The following is a 12,679-nucleotide window of genomic DNA, read 5'->3' on the forward strand; positions in this document are numbered from 1 at the left end:
TGTTTCTTACTAGTTGATATTCCAGTTTCATATCGGCAGAGGTGGACAAAGTACACAACTTCCTTACTTGAGTAAAGTACAGATACTACTGGTCAAATATTACTCCGTTACAAGTAAAAGTTGTAAAGACCGATTTTTACTTAAGTAAAAGTACAGAAGTACTCGTTTTTAAAAGTACTTAAGTATCAAAAGTAAAAAGTGAATGTCAATGCATTGTTTTACCTTATGCCTCTGAATCTATGCCTGCCTACCCTCATATCAATATCACATGTATTTCTAGAACACAGTTCCAGTAGTGGGATTGAATATGATATTGAATAAGTGCACTCAATAACGTCTACAATGGTTTCGGACACCCAAATGGCTGTTCCCTCAAATAGTGCCCTTGGCTTAGTTTTTTGGTTTTGACGTCAACCCGACTTTCATTTCCAACCAAAATCCAACGTCTGTCCGACGTCAGGTTCTGAAGTAAATTTGACGTCAGGTTTTGACGTCAACCCGACTTTCATTTCCAAACCAAAATCATCCCCTGACTGACGTTACTACTTTCTACTCAAGGACCTTGACAGGAATGTAGTGGAGTAAAAAGTATGATATTTGTCTTTCAAATGTAGTGAAGTTAAAGTAAAAAGTTTCCAGAAAAGATAATACTCAAGTAAAGTACAGATACTCAAAAAGTGTACTTAAGTACAGTACTCAAGTAAATGTACTTTGTTACTGTCCACCTCTGCACATCGGCTATCAGAAATACAAAACTTACTAGTTAAAATCATTATTGAGAGAATGATGTGGTTACTAGTAAAAACATAAATTCTTGATATCAAGAACTCAATTATCACAGTTGAAATGTTAATTTGTGAAATCTGTAAATGTACTTTCACATGTTACACTTGTCATTTCTTGATATCTGAGAATGTATTTCTGAAATCAATAATTAGGAGAGTAATTTCAGAAAATCTAAAATGTCTTTCTTACTAGTAACAATCACATTCATTAGTGACAATTGCATAATTGATATTAAAAATAAACATTTGTACTATAGTAGCAATCCAATTGTTGATATAAAGAATAAACACTATTATTGATAACAAAAAATATGATTTTTACTAGTAAGAAACTAAAACTATAAGAAATTAATTTATATCAACAATTGAATTTGAATGGCAGCCTATGTGACATTTAAGTTGTGATTATAGATATTACAGATTACAGATATCAAGAATTACAATTTTTACATTGTTGAAATGTATTTCTGCAAGTGATGACATCATTGTTGATATCAAGAATGAATATTTTTACTAGTATAATTGCAATTCCTGATATCAAGAATTAACTTTTAAGTAGTGAAAATTGACTACTTGCCATGCTAGTCTGCATTTTAAACACGTTTACTTGCTTTCTCTTTTCAGGTTTATTTTGGATTCCCCGCACTCTTTCGTGTTAGATGCCACATTGTTTACTCCTGCAGAGTATGAATTATTTTTGAAGGAATGTTTTAAATATTTATGTGGCAACATAAATACATTTTCTCGCTTTCTCTCAAAAGGAAAAACAACAAAACAAAGCAAGCGCATTATTTTTGTGTCTGTGTGTCTGTCCCTTTTCAACTGTGTTCTTATAAGAGTGCAGCAGGAGTGTTATACTGAAGGGATCCTTTGGGACCGCCAATATATTCAGCTTCAGCAGACAGGCTTCATTGCCAGCTGGTCCGGAAAATTCCACTGCTGTCTCTCTTTTTTTGTTTTTTCTTGTCGACTAAAAGCAAGGTCAGGGCAGTCGGAGAAGAATCCACAGGGCTGATTGAAGCTGATATTTAAATTGCTCATACCAAACTAGCTTGGCTTTTCTTGTCCACCAGCTGATTCCATGATGCTTTAATATTGAAAAGTCTTTAAATTTCCTAATTAAAATAATCTAAATTGCTCCTCTCAAATGACTTTCAATAGATATTCTATCAAGAAAAAACAATAACTAGTATTGTGGAAAATTTCTTTTTAAAAGTAATGCATTACAATATTGCTTTTCTCCCTAAAAATGTAACTAATCGCATTAGTTACTTTTTATGGAAAGTAATGCTCGACTACTTTACTTTTGTGTACACAATCTCGGCCCAGATCCGGCCCACATCTGGTTATATGCATTGAATCCACACGTTCCAGATGTGGGCCGGATCTAGGCCGACACTATTTTACTGTCTGGGCGGGGCTTGCTTGTTTGTTTTTTTGTTTACAAAAAAAAAAAATATATATATATATTTTTGGCAAATGTAAAGGCCTTTTCACACCAAAAGTGAAATGAAGAAGCCTCAGGCTGACGGAAATACAAATTCACGCCTGACATTGGTTAATAAAGTGAGATTAAATACATTAAGTATATTTTTGTAATTTAACATATTGCAGGTTTGCAATTCATCTTGAGGAATATTGAATCTGTATTTGTGCAAGTGAGATTAGTAAATGCATGTTCACATTTAGTCTAGAACTACAATATCATGTTTACATGCGCACACAACCCATGATCTGTACTTAATCTTGATTTCTCTCAACTTGGGGACAGGAAAGTATTCAGTCTTGCATTACTTATTTGAAAAAGAAATTCAGATATTTTGTAAATTTAAAAGTAATGATCACCGGATCAGCGCTGGTTCTCGTGACTCTCTGCGGGTGAACTTCGAACTTCAGACCGCAGTCCTGCGTTTCACTCATAACCGAAAGACACTGCGAGCGACTGACTCCATAACCTGCCAATAAACAAACAGTGCACAGTTCTGAGGACATTTTATTATCCAAATTAATTATATTCATTATCATTAGGAATAAAGTCGTGTGTTTTATGCAAGGCGTTTCAATCACACGAAAAGACAGGTGCGACTCTCGTTTAGGTGTCACACACATCTGTATGTTGTTTTGCATATTAAATAAAATGATTTAAAGCACAGTAATTATTTTATAGATAAAATAAAACAAACACAAACCTGAATTTCACAGAGGAAATGCACCAATTCTGCGACGCTGAGAAGAGAACTGTTGTTCTGGAGACTGGAGAGTTCAAACAGCCCGCGCTCACTCAACCGTTGAGTTGTCGTCACTTCAGAGGGTGGGGGAGGGGTAAACTTGCTCAATTTCTTAAGAGTGTGTTAAATATTAATAATATAATAATATATTTTTGTTTCTTGAAACAGATCAGTTTAATTCTCCATTCTCAAATACTTTGATAGAAATTTCACAAATATATTAAATGTATTATAAATAAATAATTGGTTAGTCAAATACTAAATTCTTTTAGATTCTTAAAAAAAGATTAAAAAAGTTTCTAAATTCTTAAAAAAACAAATATAACTGTAAATTTTAGATAAAATTAACTGTTGGATTTTTAGTCAATGATTTTGGTGTGTTTAACTCAAACAATCAAGTAAACGATATTCAGAGATTTTATTAAGTTAATAAAGTTAAATATTACTGTAATATTTACCAAGCCACAGAATTATTTTTTAGAGTGTACGTAACTAGTGTTACCAACACTGACAATAACTGACCAAAACCTGTCATGGATTGTTGCAACAAACATTAAACGTAGTAGCCTACTATTTTAACATTTGCTCCCTAACACCCTAAGACTAACATCTGGAAAAAGAATTAGAGATGGTGATGATAAATGGTTTGTATTAACTCCATTATGTTGGGTGATTTCAAACACAGAATCAATGCACACATGGTTAGGGATCACTGCTCTGGATAATAAACATTGATTTCCATAAGCACAGTGAGAATGTGAGTAATTACGCCTGGAGTTTGATAGTGGGTTTTCTTGTCTAAAATGCTGCAAATTTTCTTCCAAATTTATAGTGGTTGTGGAAAAGCAACCAAAAACAATAGCTGGCCATCTTATGCACAAACCGCTGGATGAACAGGTGCAAAAAGCCACAGTGCATTTCTTCCTTTGGGTCCTGTATAATGTTTGACTAATGAGTCACTTTAAGCAAGACACCTCAGGTGAACAGGTGGTTAAAAAGAAAAAAGAAAAAAAGATATCATCATACTTTCACAGTTGATTAATTACATTAAGAATTGCAAACATCTTTTTTTTTTTTTGGATTAGGCTACAAGTTTCTGGAAATGCTGCTTAAAAATGCAAATGAGTCAATCTAATTAAATGTCCCTTCATAAATCAGAAAATACTGTCAACAGCCAGAAAAATTAAATAAATAAAATGTTTTATAAACTCAGAAACTATGTACACATGTACCAGATCCGGCCTGGATCTGGGCCGACACTATTTTGCTGTCTGGGTTATATTATATTATATTATATTATATTATATTATATTATATTATATTATATTATATTATATTATATTATATTATTAAATACAGTGAGGAACATAAGTATTTGAACACCCTGCTATTTTGCAAGTTCTCCCACTTGGAAATCATGGAGGGGTCTGAAATTGTCATCGTAGGTGCATGTCCACTGTGAGAGACATAATCTAAAAAAAATAATCCAGAAATCACAATATATGATTTTTTAACTATTTATTTGTATGATACAGCTGCAAATAAGTATTTGAACACCTGTCTATCAGCTAGAATTCTGACCCTCAAAGACCTGTTAGTCTGCCTTTAAAATGTCCACCTCCACTCCATTTATTATCCTAAATTAGATGCACCTGTTTGAGGTCGTTAGCTGCATAAAGTCACCTGTCCACCCCATACAATCAGTAAGAATCCAACTACTAACATGGCCAAGACCAAAGAGCTGTCCAAAGACACTAGAGACAAAATAGTACACCTCCACAAGGCTGGAAATGGCTACGGGGAAATTGCCAAGCAGCTTGGTGAAAAAAGGTCCACTGTTGGAGCAATCATTAGAAAATGGAAGAAGCTAAACATGACTGTCAATCCCCCTCGGACTGGGGCTCCATGCAAGATCTCACCTCGTGGGGTCTCAATGATCCTAAGAAAGGTGAGAAATCAGCCCAGAACTACACGGGAAGAGCTGGTCAATGACCTGAAAAGAGCTGGGACCACCGTTTCCAAGGTTACTGTTGGTAATACACTAAGACGTCATGGTTTGAAATCATGCATGGCACGGAAGGTTCCCCTGCTTAAACCAGCACATGTCAAGGCCTGTCTTAAGTTTGCCAATGACCATTTGGATGATCCAGAGGAGTCATGGGAGAAAGTCATGTGGTCAGATGAGACCAAAATAGAACTTTTTGGTCATAATTCCACTAAACGTGTTTGGAGGAAGAAGAATGATGAGTACCATCCCAAGAACACCATCCCTACTGTGAAGCATGGGGGTGGTAGCATCATGCTTTGGGGGTGTTTTTCTGCACATGGGACAGGGCGACTGCACTGTATTAAGGAGAGGATGACCGGGGCCATGTATTGCGAGATTTTGGGGAACAACCTCCTTCCCTCAGTTAGAGCAGGGGTTCCCAAACTTTTCCATGCCAAGGCCCCCCAAATACCTCTAGGTTCTGGCCAAGGCCCCCCGTATTGAACCCATCGACAATACTACGGCATGGCACATGTAGAAATAAATAAATAAAACATCTAGGTGAACATCAGATTATGTGATGGTGTTTGATACCAGCCAATCAGAAAGATGAGATGCACCGATTACAATTTTCAAGGCAGATTCCGATTTTTCATTGAGTTTGACCTGCCGATACAGATTTAAGCCTAACCACTTTACAGCACACACAAATATTTATTTTATATATATATATATATAATAAAAGACCACTTTTACCCAAACTGGTTAATAAAAACAAGTTTAAATGGATACATTCTCTATAAATATTTTTGTCTTCATTTTCTTTTCTGATATAGCCTACTCCTTGTTAAAACACACTATACATGCAAGTTATGTGAATTTTTTTGAGTGAAATCATATTTATTTTGTCCATCAAAAGTGTGCTTTTACTTTAACTGAGCGTGAGCAGCGCTACAAAAATAGACTCGGCGTCGAAACCCTCCGCTTCACTGCTGCTCATGCGACGCTCCTGCTTGACGCTCACGCGCTGCTCCAGCTCGCGGTGTGAATGCACTCACTGAACATGCATGCCGAAAAAAATTCGCGCTGCTCACGCGCCGCTCGCGATCTGAAACGGCCGTAATTCACAAGGTTTCCTACATGTGTGTTCTGTGTGCATGTGTGATGTTGATGTTGCGGGATGTTATTCATGCGGCGCCCGAGTGCATTTGAATCGGCATATGTCAGACTGAAAATCACGTGAAAATCGGCCAATTCTTGTCACTAGCCGATCAATCAGATATCAGATAGGCTATGCAACAAATTATTATAATGTTTTTTCATAACAATACTCATATTAGCAAATATTTATTTTTTAACTTTTTTTAACTTTTTTTTTTCCAACTTGCTGCGGCCCCCCTGGCGCCCCCTGGCGGCCCCCACTTTGAAAACCCCTGAGTTAGAGCATTGAAGATGGGTCGAGGCTGGGTCTTCCAACATGACAATGACCCGAAGCACACAGCCAGGATAACCAAGGAGTGGCTCTGTAAGAAGCATATCAAGGTTCTGGTGTGGCCTAGCCAGTCTCCAGACCTAAACCCAATAGAGAATCTTTGGAGGGAGCTCAAACTCCGTGTTTCTCAGCGACAGCCCAGAAACCTGACTGATCTAGAGAAGATCTGTGTGGAGGAGTGGGCCAAAATCCATCCTGCAGTGTGTGCAAACCTGGTGAAAAACTACAGGAAACATTTGACCTCTGTAATTGCAAACAAAGGCTACTGTACCAAATATTAACATTGATTTTCTCAGGTGTTCAAATACTTATTTGCAGCTGTATCATACAAATAAATAGTTAAAAAATCATACATTGTGATTTCTGGATTTTTTTTTTTAGATTATGTCTCTCACAGTGGACATGCACCTACGATGACAATTTCAGACCCCTCCATGATTTCTAAGTGGGAGAACTTGCAAAATAGCAGGGTGTTCAAATACTTATTTTCCTCACTGTATAACATAATTTCCCATTTGAATCAAGAGATTAATCAATGATTATTTTTTTAAGTGGCTTTCTGAGTACCCCATATCACAAGTTCTTCTGTCTGCTTTATACCTGATGTGTTGTAAGAACCCACACGACATTCACTTAGCAAAAGTGATGTAAGTTTGAAGTTGAAGGCTTCCTCCATATCCTCTGGAAACAACCAGACATTGTTGTTTGGAAACCCAACTCTAACCGCACGGTCCTGGATGAAAAGTAACAATGCCATGCTTGCTGGAGCTCTGACATGGGAGCAATAAAAGACAGCTGGACTGTATTATGAAACAGTCTGTGACCTATTACTTTTGCAATTAGATTTGTGAACATGAACGCTTTTGTAATGAACTTGGAGATTCTTTAGATGGCCGTCTCCAGAGATCTGATGGTCTGACAAGGCTCACAAACAGCCAGCAAAGCAAACAGATTTACAAGAATCTCAAAATCAGAACTGTGTAATGATGTTTTTCAGCTTCGGGTCAGAGGGGGCAGACTGAACTGAATGAATCCCACCAATGTTGAAAAATGAGAACGGTTAACAGTTAATTATTACTCATCATTAGTGTGTTTGCAAGAATAACAATTGCTTACATTGGGGTTAAAGATTTAAACAAACCATTACCACACATTTAAATTCGATATGTAACTCATCACATGCTACATAATAATATCTCACATCAAACGGCTTGTGGAGAGGTGTGCTATTACATTTCTACTCAATGAATGATAATTATTATAATTAATTTGCTCATTTATTTTTTATGTGATATTTTCAACATGTTATGGTTCTTATGATGTGCTGTTATATGTGTAAGCTAATAATAAAAGAATAAAAAAAAAGAAAATATGAACTATCAATCAGACGACAGAAGCATGTAGTAGATTGTGTAGATCGTGTTAATAATTTAGAGGATGTACAAATATGTGTATCAAATGTGACACAGTAGGCTTTAACGGGTTAATCAGTGTGTTCATGCATGTCTGTACCAAACTGCGCTAACAGCTACAGTTTTCTGTCATCTTGTGCACTTTGGCTGATTGTGCTCTTAGAGGTCACACACAGTCTCTCTGTCTCAGATGAGTTTAATGGTGCCAGTCAGATTGGGGCCAGATTTCTTGGCCCTGTTGTCTGAGTGTCCTGGTGGGGAAGCTGTTTTCCGGCTGGCTCAGTGACGTCCACCCTCGGGGCCAGTGCCACAACCATCATGCGCCCAGATCATATCGCACCGAGCGCTGGTAAACAGACGGGAGCTCGCCAAAAATGCTGCCGCAAACCTAGCTTGAAAATCAACGTGAAAAACAACCAATTAGTCTTCTGTGATCTGACGTATTACAGAGAGAAACAGGATATTCAACATGAAAAAAAGCAGAGGGAGTCAGTTCTGAGTTCGAGTCCAGGCTTCTGGTCCTTTCTCGTCTGAGTTTTGTGTGGCTGTGTTATTCTGTTTTCTCATGTGTATCTCCTTGGAATTATTAGCCTATTAAAGCACTGTTTATTTGGGATACTCCTTTGTTTCGTCCTGCACTCAACCCACTGTGACATATATCGTTTTGATCTTTTTCATCTTTTATATATATAAAAAAAGAACTCTCTCTCACACACACACACACACACACACACACACACACACAAAAACATCTTTTCATTGAAGTAAAACCATTTAAAATGGCATCATTATTTCATAATGTGTTCCCCCCACACACACTTTATGTCTATTATGCCTGCTACAGACTGTGATTTCGGCAATCCTACAAGATCATTAAATCACACTGTACAACATGGATCTAAGAAACTAGATATGTATGTAGATTATACAAAATCGTCACGATTGCTCATCTTTCATCTGGGACTGCCCAAAATGGTACAATGTCTACCAGGCATTACTTGTTGAAAGTTTTAGATTTTTGTAATTTTATGAAAATGAAAGATCACAAGGATAAACAATACAGATTTATTTCCACAGCCTTCTTTGAACATATTTACTAAAGGTGGCAATAATTCTGACCACGACTATAACACTGCTGTCATGGACTTTCTCTTGCTGCTCCAGAGTGATTAATCACATGGCATTTAAGACTCAAACGATTGGCTCAGAAACTTATGTGGTTCCTATGAGCGAAAATTATGGGGGATTATGTGCCAGTCAAGCAAGTGCCATTAAGATAAATGGGAATTCTAACATATATCTTTTTCCAGGTTGTATAGACCAACTGGTTCTTCATCAAAAATGAAAGTCTTTATAAAAGCCTAAAGACAACAACATTTTATTACCTGTAACAACATGCACCATTGAATCATGCACAACACAACAACACAGAACAACACAAACCCTGCAACACTATGTTTGCGCGATCAACACAATGCAGCACCACCACACATACCTACATTAGGATGTTGTCATAGCTAGTGCCATTTCCAGTAGGAACTGCAAAGTTGGAGCCGCCACATGCTCAATAGTGTTTGGCAGCTGAGCGCCTGCTAATGACTGTGCAGCTCCGCTGGGAAATGAGCAGACAAGAGAAAGAGAAAAAGCACAAAAAAAAAAAAAAAAAATGCAAGGCAGAGTGATGCACATTATAGTCCAGGATCTGATGTCCTCCATCTGGCGCAGCCAGGGAGCGACTCCAGCAGCAAGCTTGCTCCGACCTGCGGGCATGGGCACTCCATCATTATTTCCCCCTGATGCTCCCATGGCACTGTGTTGGCATTTAGGAATGTCACTCCACAAGCCAGAGTCTTGGTTGAATCGGGCTAAGCAAGCCCGCAGAGACAGTGCAAGTTGGCTTGCATCAGCAAAATATGTGTTCGGGGAGATGGATGTTCATTATCTCTTAATACATCACATTTGTGGGACTTGCATTGGTGTGGGGAACGGTGAGAAAGTGTCATTCTAATGGCCGTACAGGGGTTCCTCCGAAATGACAATGATGCCACCTGACATCAGACATAAAGTCATGCTGCTACTGAATTAGCCCGACACACCCTCGGGTTGACGGCGGAAAAGCCGTTTATAAGTGACAGTGATTCCTTGGGAGTTTTGCAGGAACTCTTTCTCCATCTTCTCTCTTAATCGTTCCACCCATTAGTACGAGTTAAGAAAGAGAGGGAAAATGACTTCAAATAGCATATTTATTGGTCACTTTTCAGAAATAACAGCTTTTTCTCTCTCTTAGAACATCTTGGTCTTTTGAGCACTAACTTCAAAGAAGCGTATTTATCTATTTTGACCTCCTTTTCAAGTGACAGCTGGCATATGTCGCATTTCTGTCGCAATTATTTCCATGGAGACACAGTGAAAGGAAACACAAATACAGTCTTGGCTGGTAGATAAAATATGCAAACTGAAATAAAGTAATCTAGTGCAGAGATGGGTCTACAAAGAAAGAAATATGATTATCTCATCAGAAAAATTTTCTCAACATCAACATGTTTTTTAGATGCAAGATGAAACACATTCTGAGGATTAGTTCAACCAAAAATTCTGTCATAATTTACTCACTGTTCCAACATGTATGACTTTCTTTCTTCTGTAGAACACAAAAGATGATATGTTGTAGAGTGGTGGTAAATTGGTGACCATTGACTACCATTGTATATAGTATATATATATATATATATATATATATATATATATAAAAAATAAATAAAAAAAATCTTTTATGTTCCAAAGAAAAAAAAAGAGTCATGAGTGAGAGTACATGATGACAGAGTTTAAATTTTTGGGTGAACTAATCCTTTAGATTTCCTGTTAAAATAATAAAAAAAAATAAAAAAAAATAAAAAATAAATAAATACTGAACCATTACTATACTTTATGATGCATCAACAAGGGTGAAATTATGTTTTTAAAGTAAATAGTAAATCAAGTATTTTTGTCAATTCAGACAATAAAACAATTGAGAAAAAATATAAATCATTTAATTATAAATTAAATTAAATAAAGTTGACGTAGTATTGTGTTAGTAGAACAATTTGACGTAGTATCGTGTTAGTAGAACAAGTTGATGAGTTGTGGGTTAGTAGAAGAAGTTGACGTAGTTGCGGGTTAGTAGAACAAGTTGACGTAGTATTGTGTTAGTAGAACAAGTTGACGTAGTATTGTGTTAGTAGAACAAGTTGACGTAGTATTGTGTTAGTAGAACAAGTTGATGTAGTATTATGTTAGTAGAACAAGTTGACGTAGTTGCGGGATAGTAGAACAAGTTGACGTAGTATTGTGTTAGTAGAACAAGTTGACGTAGTATCGTGTTAGTAGAACAAGTTGACGAGTTGTGGGTTAGTAGAACAAGTTGACGTAGTTTCGGATTAGTAGAACAAGTTGATGAGTTGGGGGTTAGTAGAACAAGTTGACGTAGTTGTGGGTTAGTAGAACAAGTTGACGTAGTTGCGGGTTAGTAGAACAAGTTGACGTAGTATTGTGTTAGTAGAACAAGTTGACGTAGTATCATGTTAGTAGAACAAGTTGACGTAGTTGCGGGATAGTAGAACAAGTTGACGTAGTATTGTGTTAGTAGAACAAGTTGATGTAGTATTATGTTAGTAGAACAAGTTGACGTAGTTGCGGGATAGTAGAACAAGTTGACGTAGTTGCGGGTTAGTAGAACAAGTTGACATAGTATTGTGTTAGTAGAACCAGTTGACGTAGTATCGTGTTAGTAGAACAAGTTGACGAGTTTTGGGTTAGTAGAACAAGTTGACGTAGTTGCGGATTAGTAGAACAAGTTGACGAGTTGGGGGTTAGTAGAACAAGTTGACATAGTTGCGGGTTAGTAGAACAAGTTGACGTAGTATTGTGTTAGTAGAACAAGTTGATGTCGTATCATGTTAGTAGAACAAGTTGACGTAGTTGCGGGATAGTAGAACAAGTTGACGTAGTTGCGGGTTAGTAGAACAAGTTGACATAGTATCGTGTTAGTAGAACAAGTTGACGTAGTATTGTGTTAGTAGAACAAGTTGACGAGTTGTGGGTTAGTAGAACAAGTTGACGTAGTTGTGGGTTAGTAGAACAAGTTGACGTAGTTGTGGGTTAGTAGAACAAGTTGACGTAGTTGCGGGTTAGTAGAACACGTTGACAGTTGCGGGTTAGTAGAACACGTTGACGTAGTTGCAAAGTTACTTACTGTAGAGTTAGAATGTCTAAAGTGAACCATTGAAATAAAGTGTATTAAAAAAAAAGTGTTTTCTTTTATTTAGAAACATTCCAGCTCATTTTTCTTTTTCTAATCAAAATTTTGTATTCAAGCCTTTTTTAGGAGCTGCATAACAGCAATGTGTAAATGATCCTCTAACCTCAGCCGTTTGATGACTGATGTCTTCTGCGGGGTGTGACGCTGCTCATGACACATTACGAATGGGTTGTTCTCTGTTAACAAAAGCACAGTCATTTGCAGTACAGAGATGCTAGGGTGTATCATGTGTAACGTCTTGCTCTGGTGACAGCAGTGCTCTCTCTCACTGTGTGGATCTTGAGGTTGGTGCCCTTTAGATTGCCATCTGCTCTGATGGGCTGTCATCTTGGATGGTGCACAGCCATCTGTTTAGTCTCCGCAAGTCAGGCCGTATCCTTGGGTTGGAGGAGGAGAGGGAAACAGGATTGGTAATGACCTCTGAGGTTTGGAGTTTGGAATGAACACTGCTAGCATCTAGCACCCACTAAACGAT

Source organism: Abramis brama, assembly GCF_963993115.1.
Source record: "Abramis brama genome assembly, chromosome: 13".
NCBI classification, from domain to species: domain Eukaryota; kingdom Metazoa; phylum Chordata; class Actinopteri; order Cypriniformes; family Leuciscidae; genus Abramis; species Abramis brama.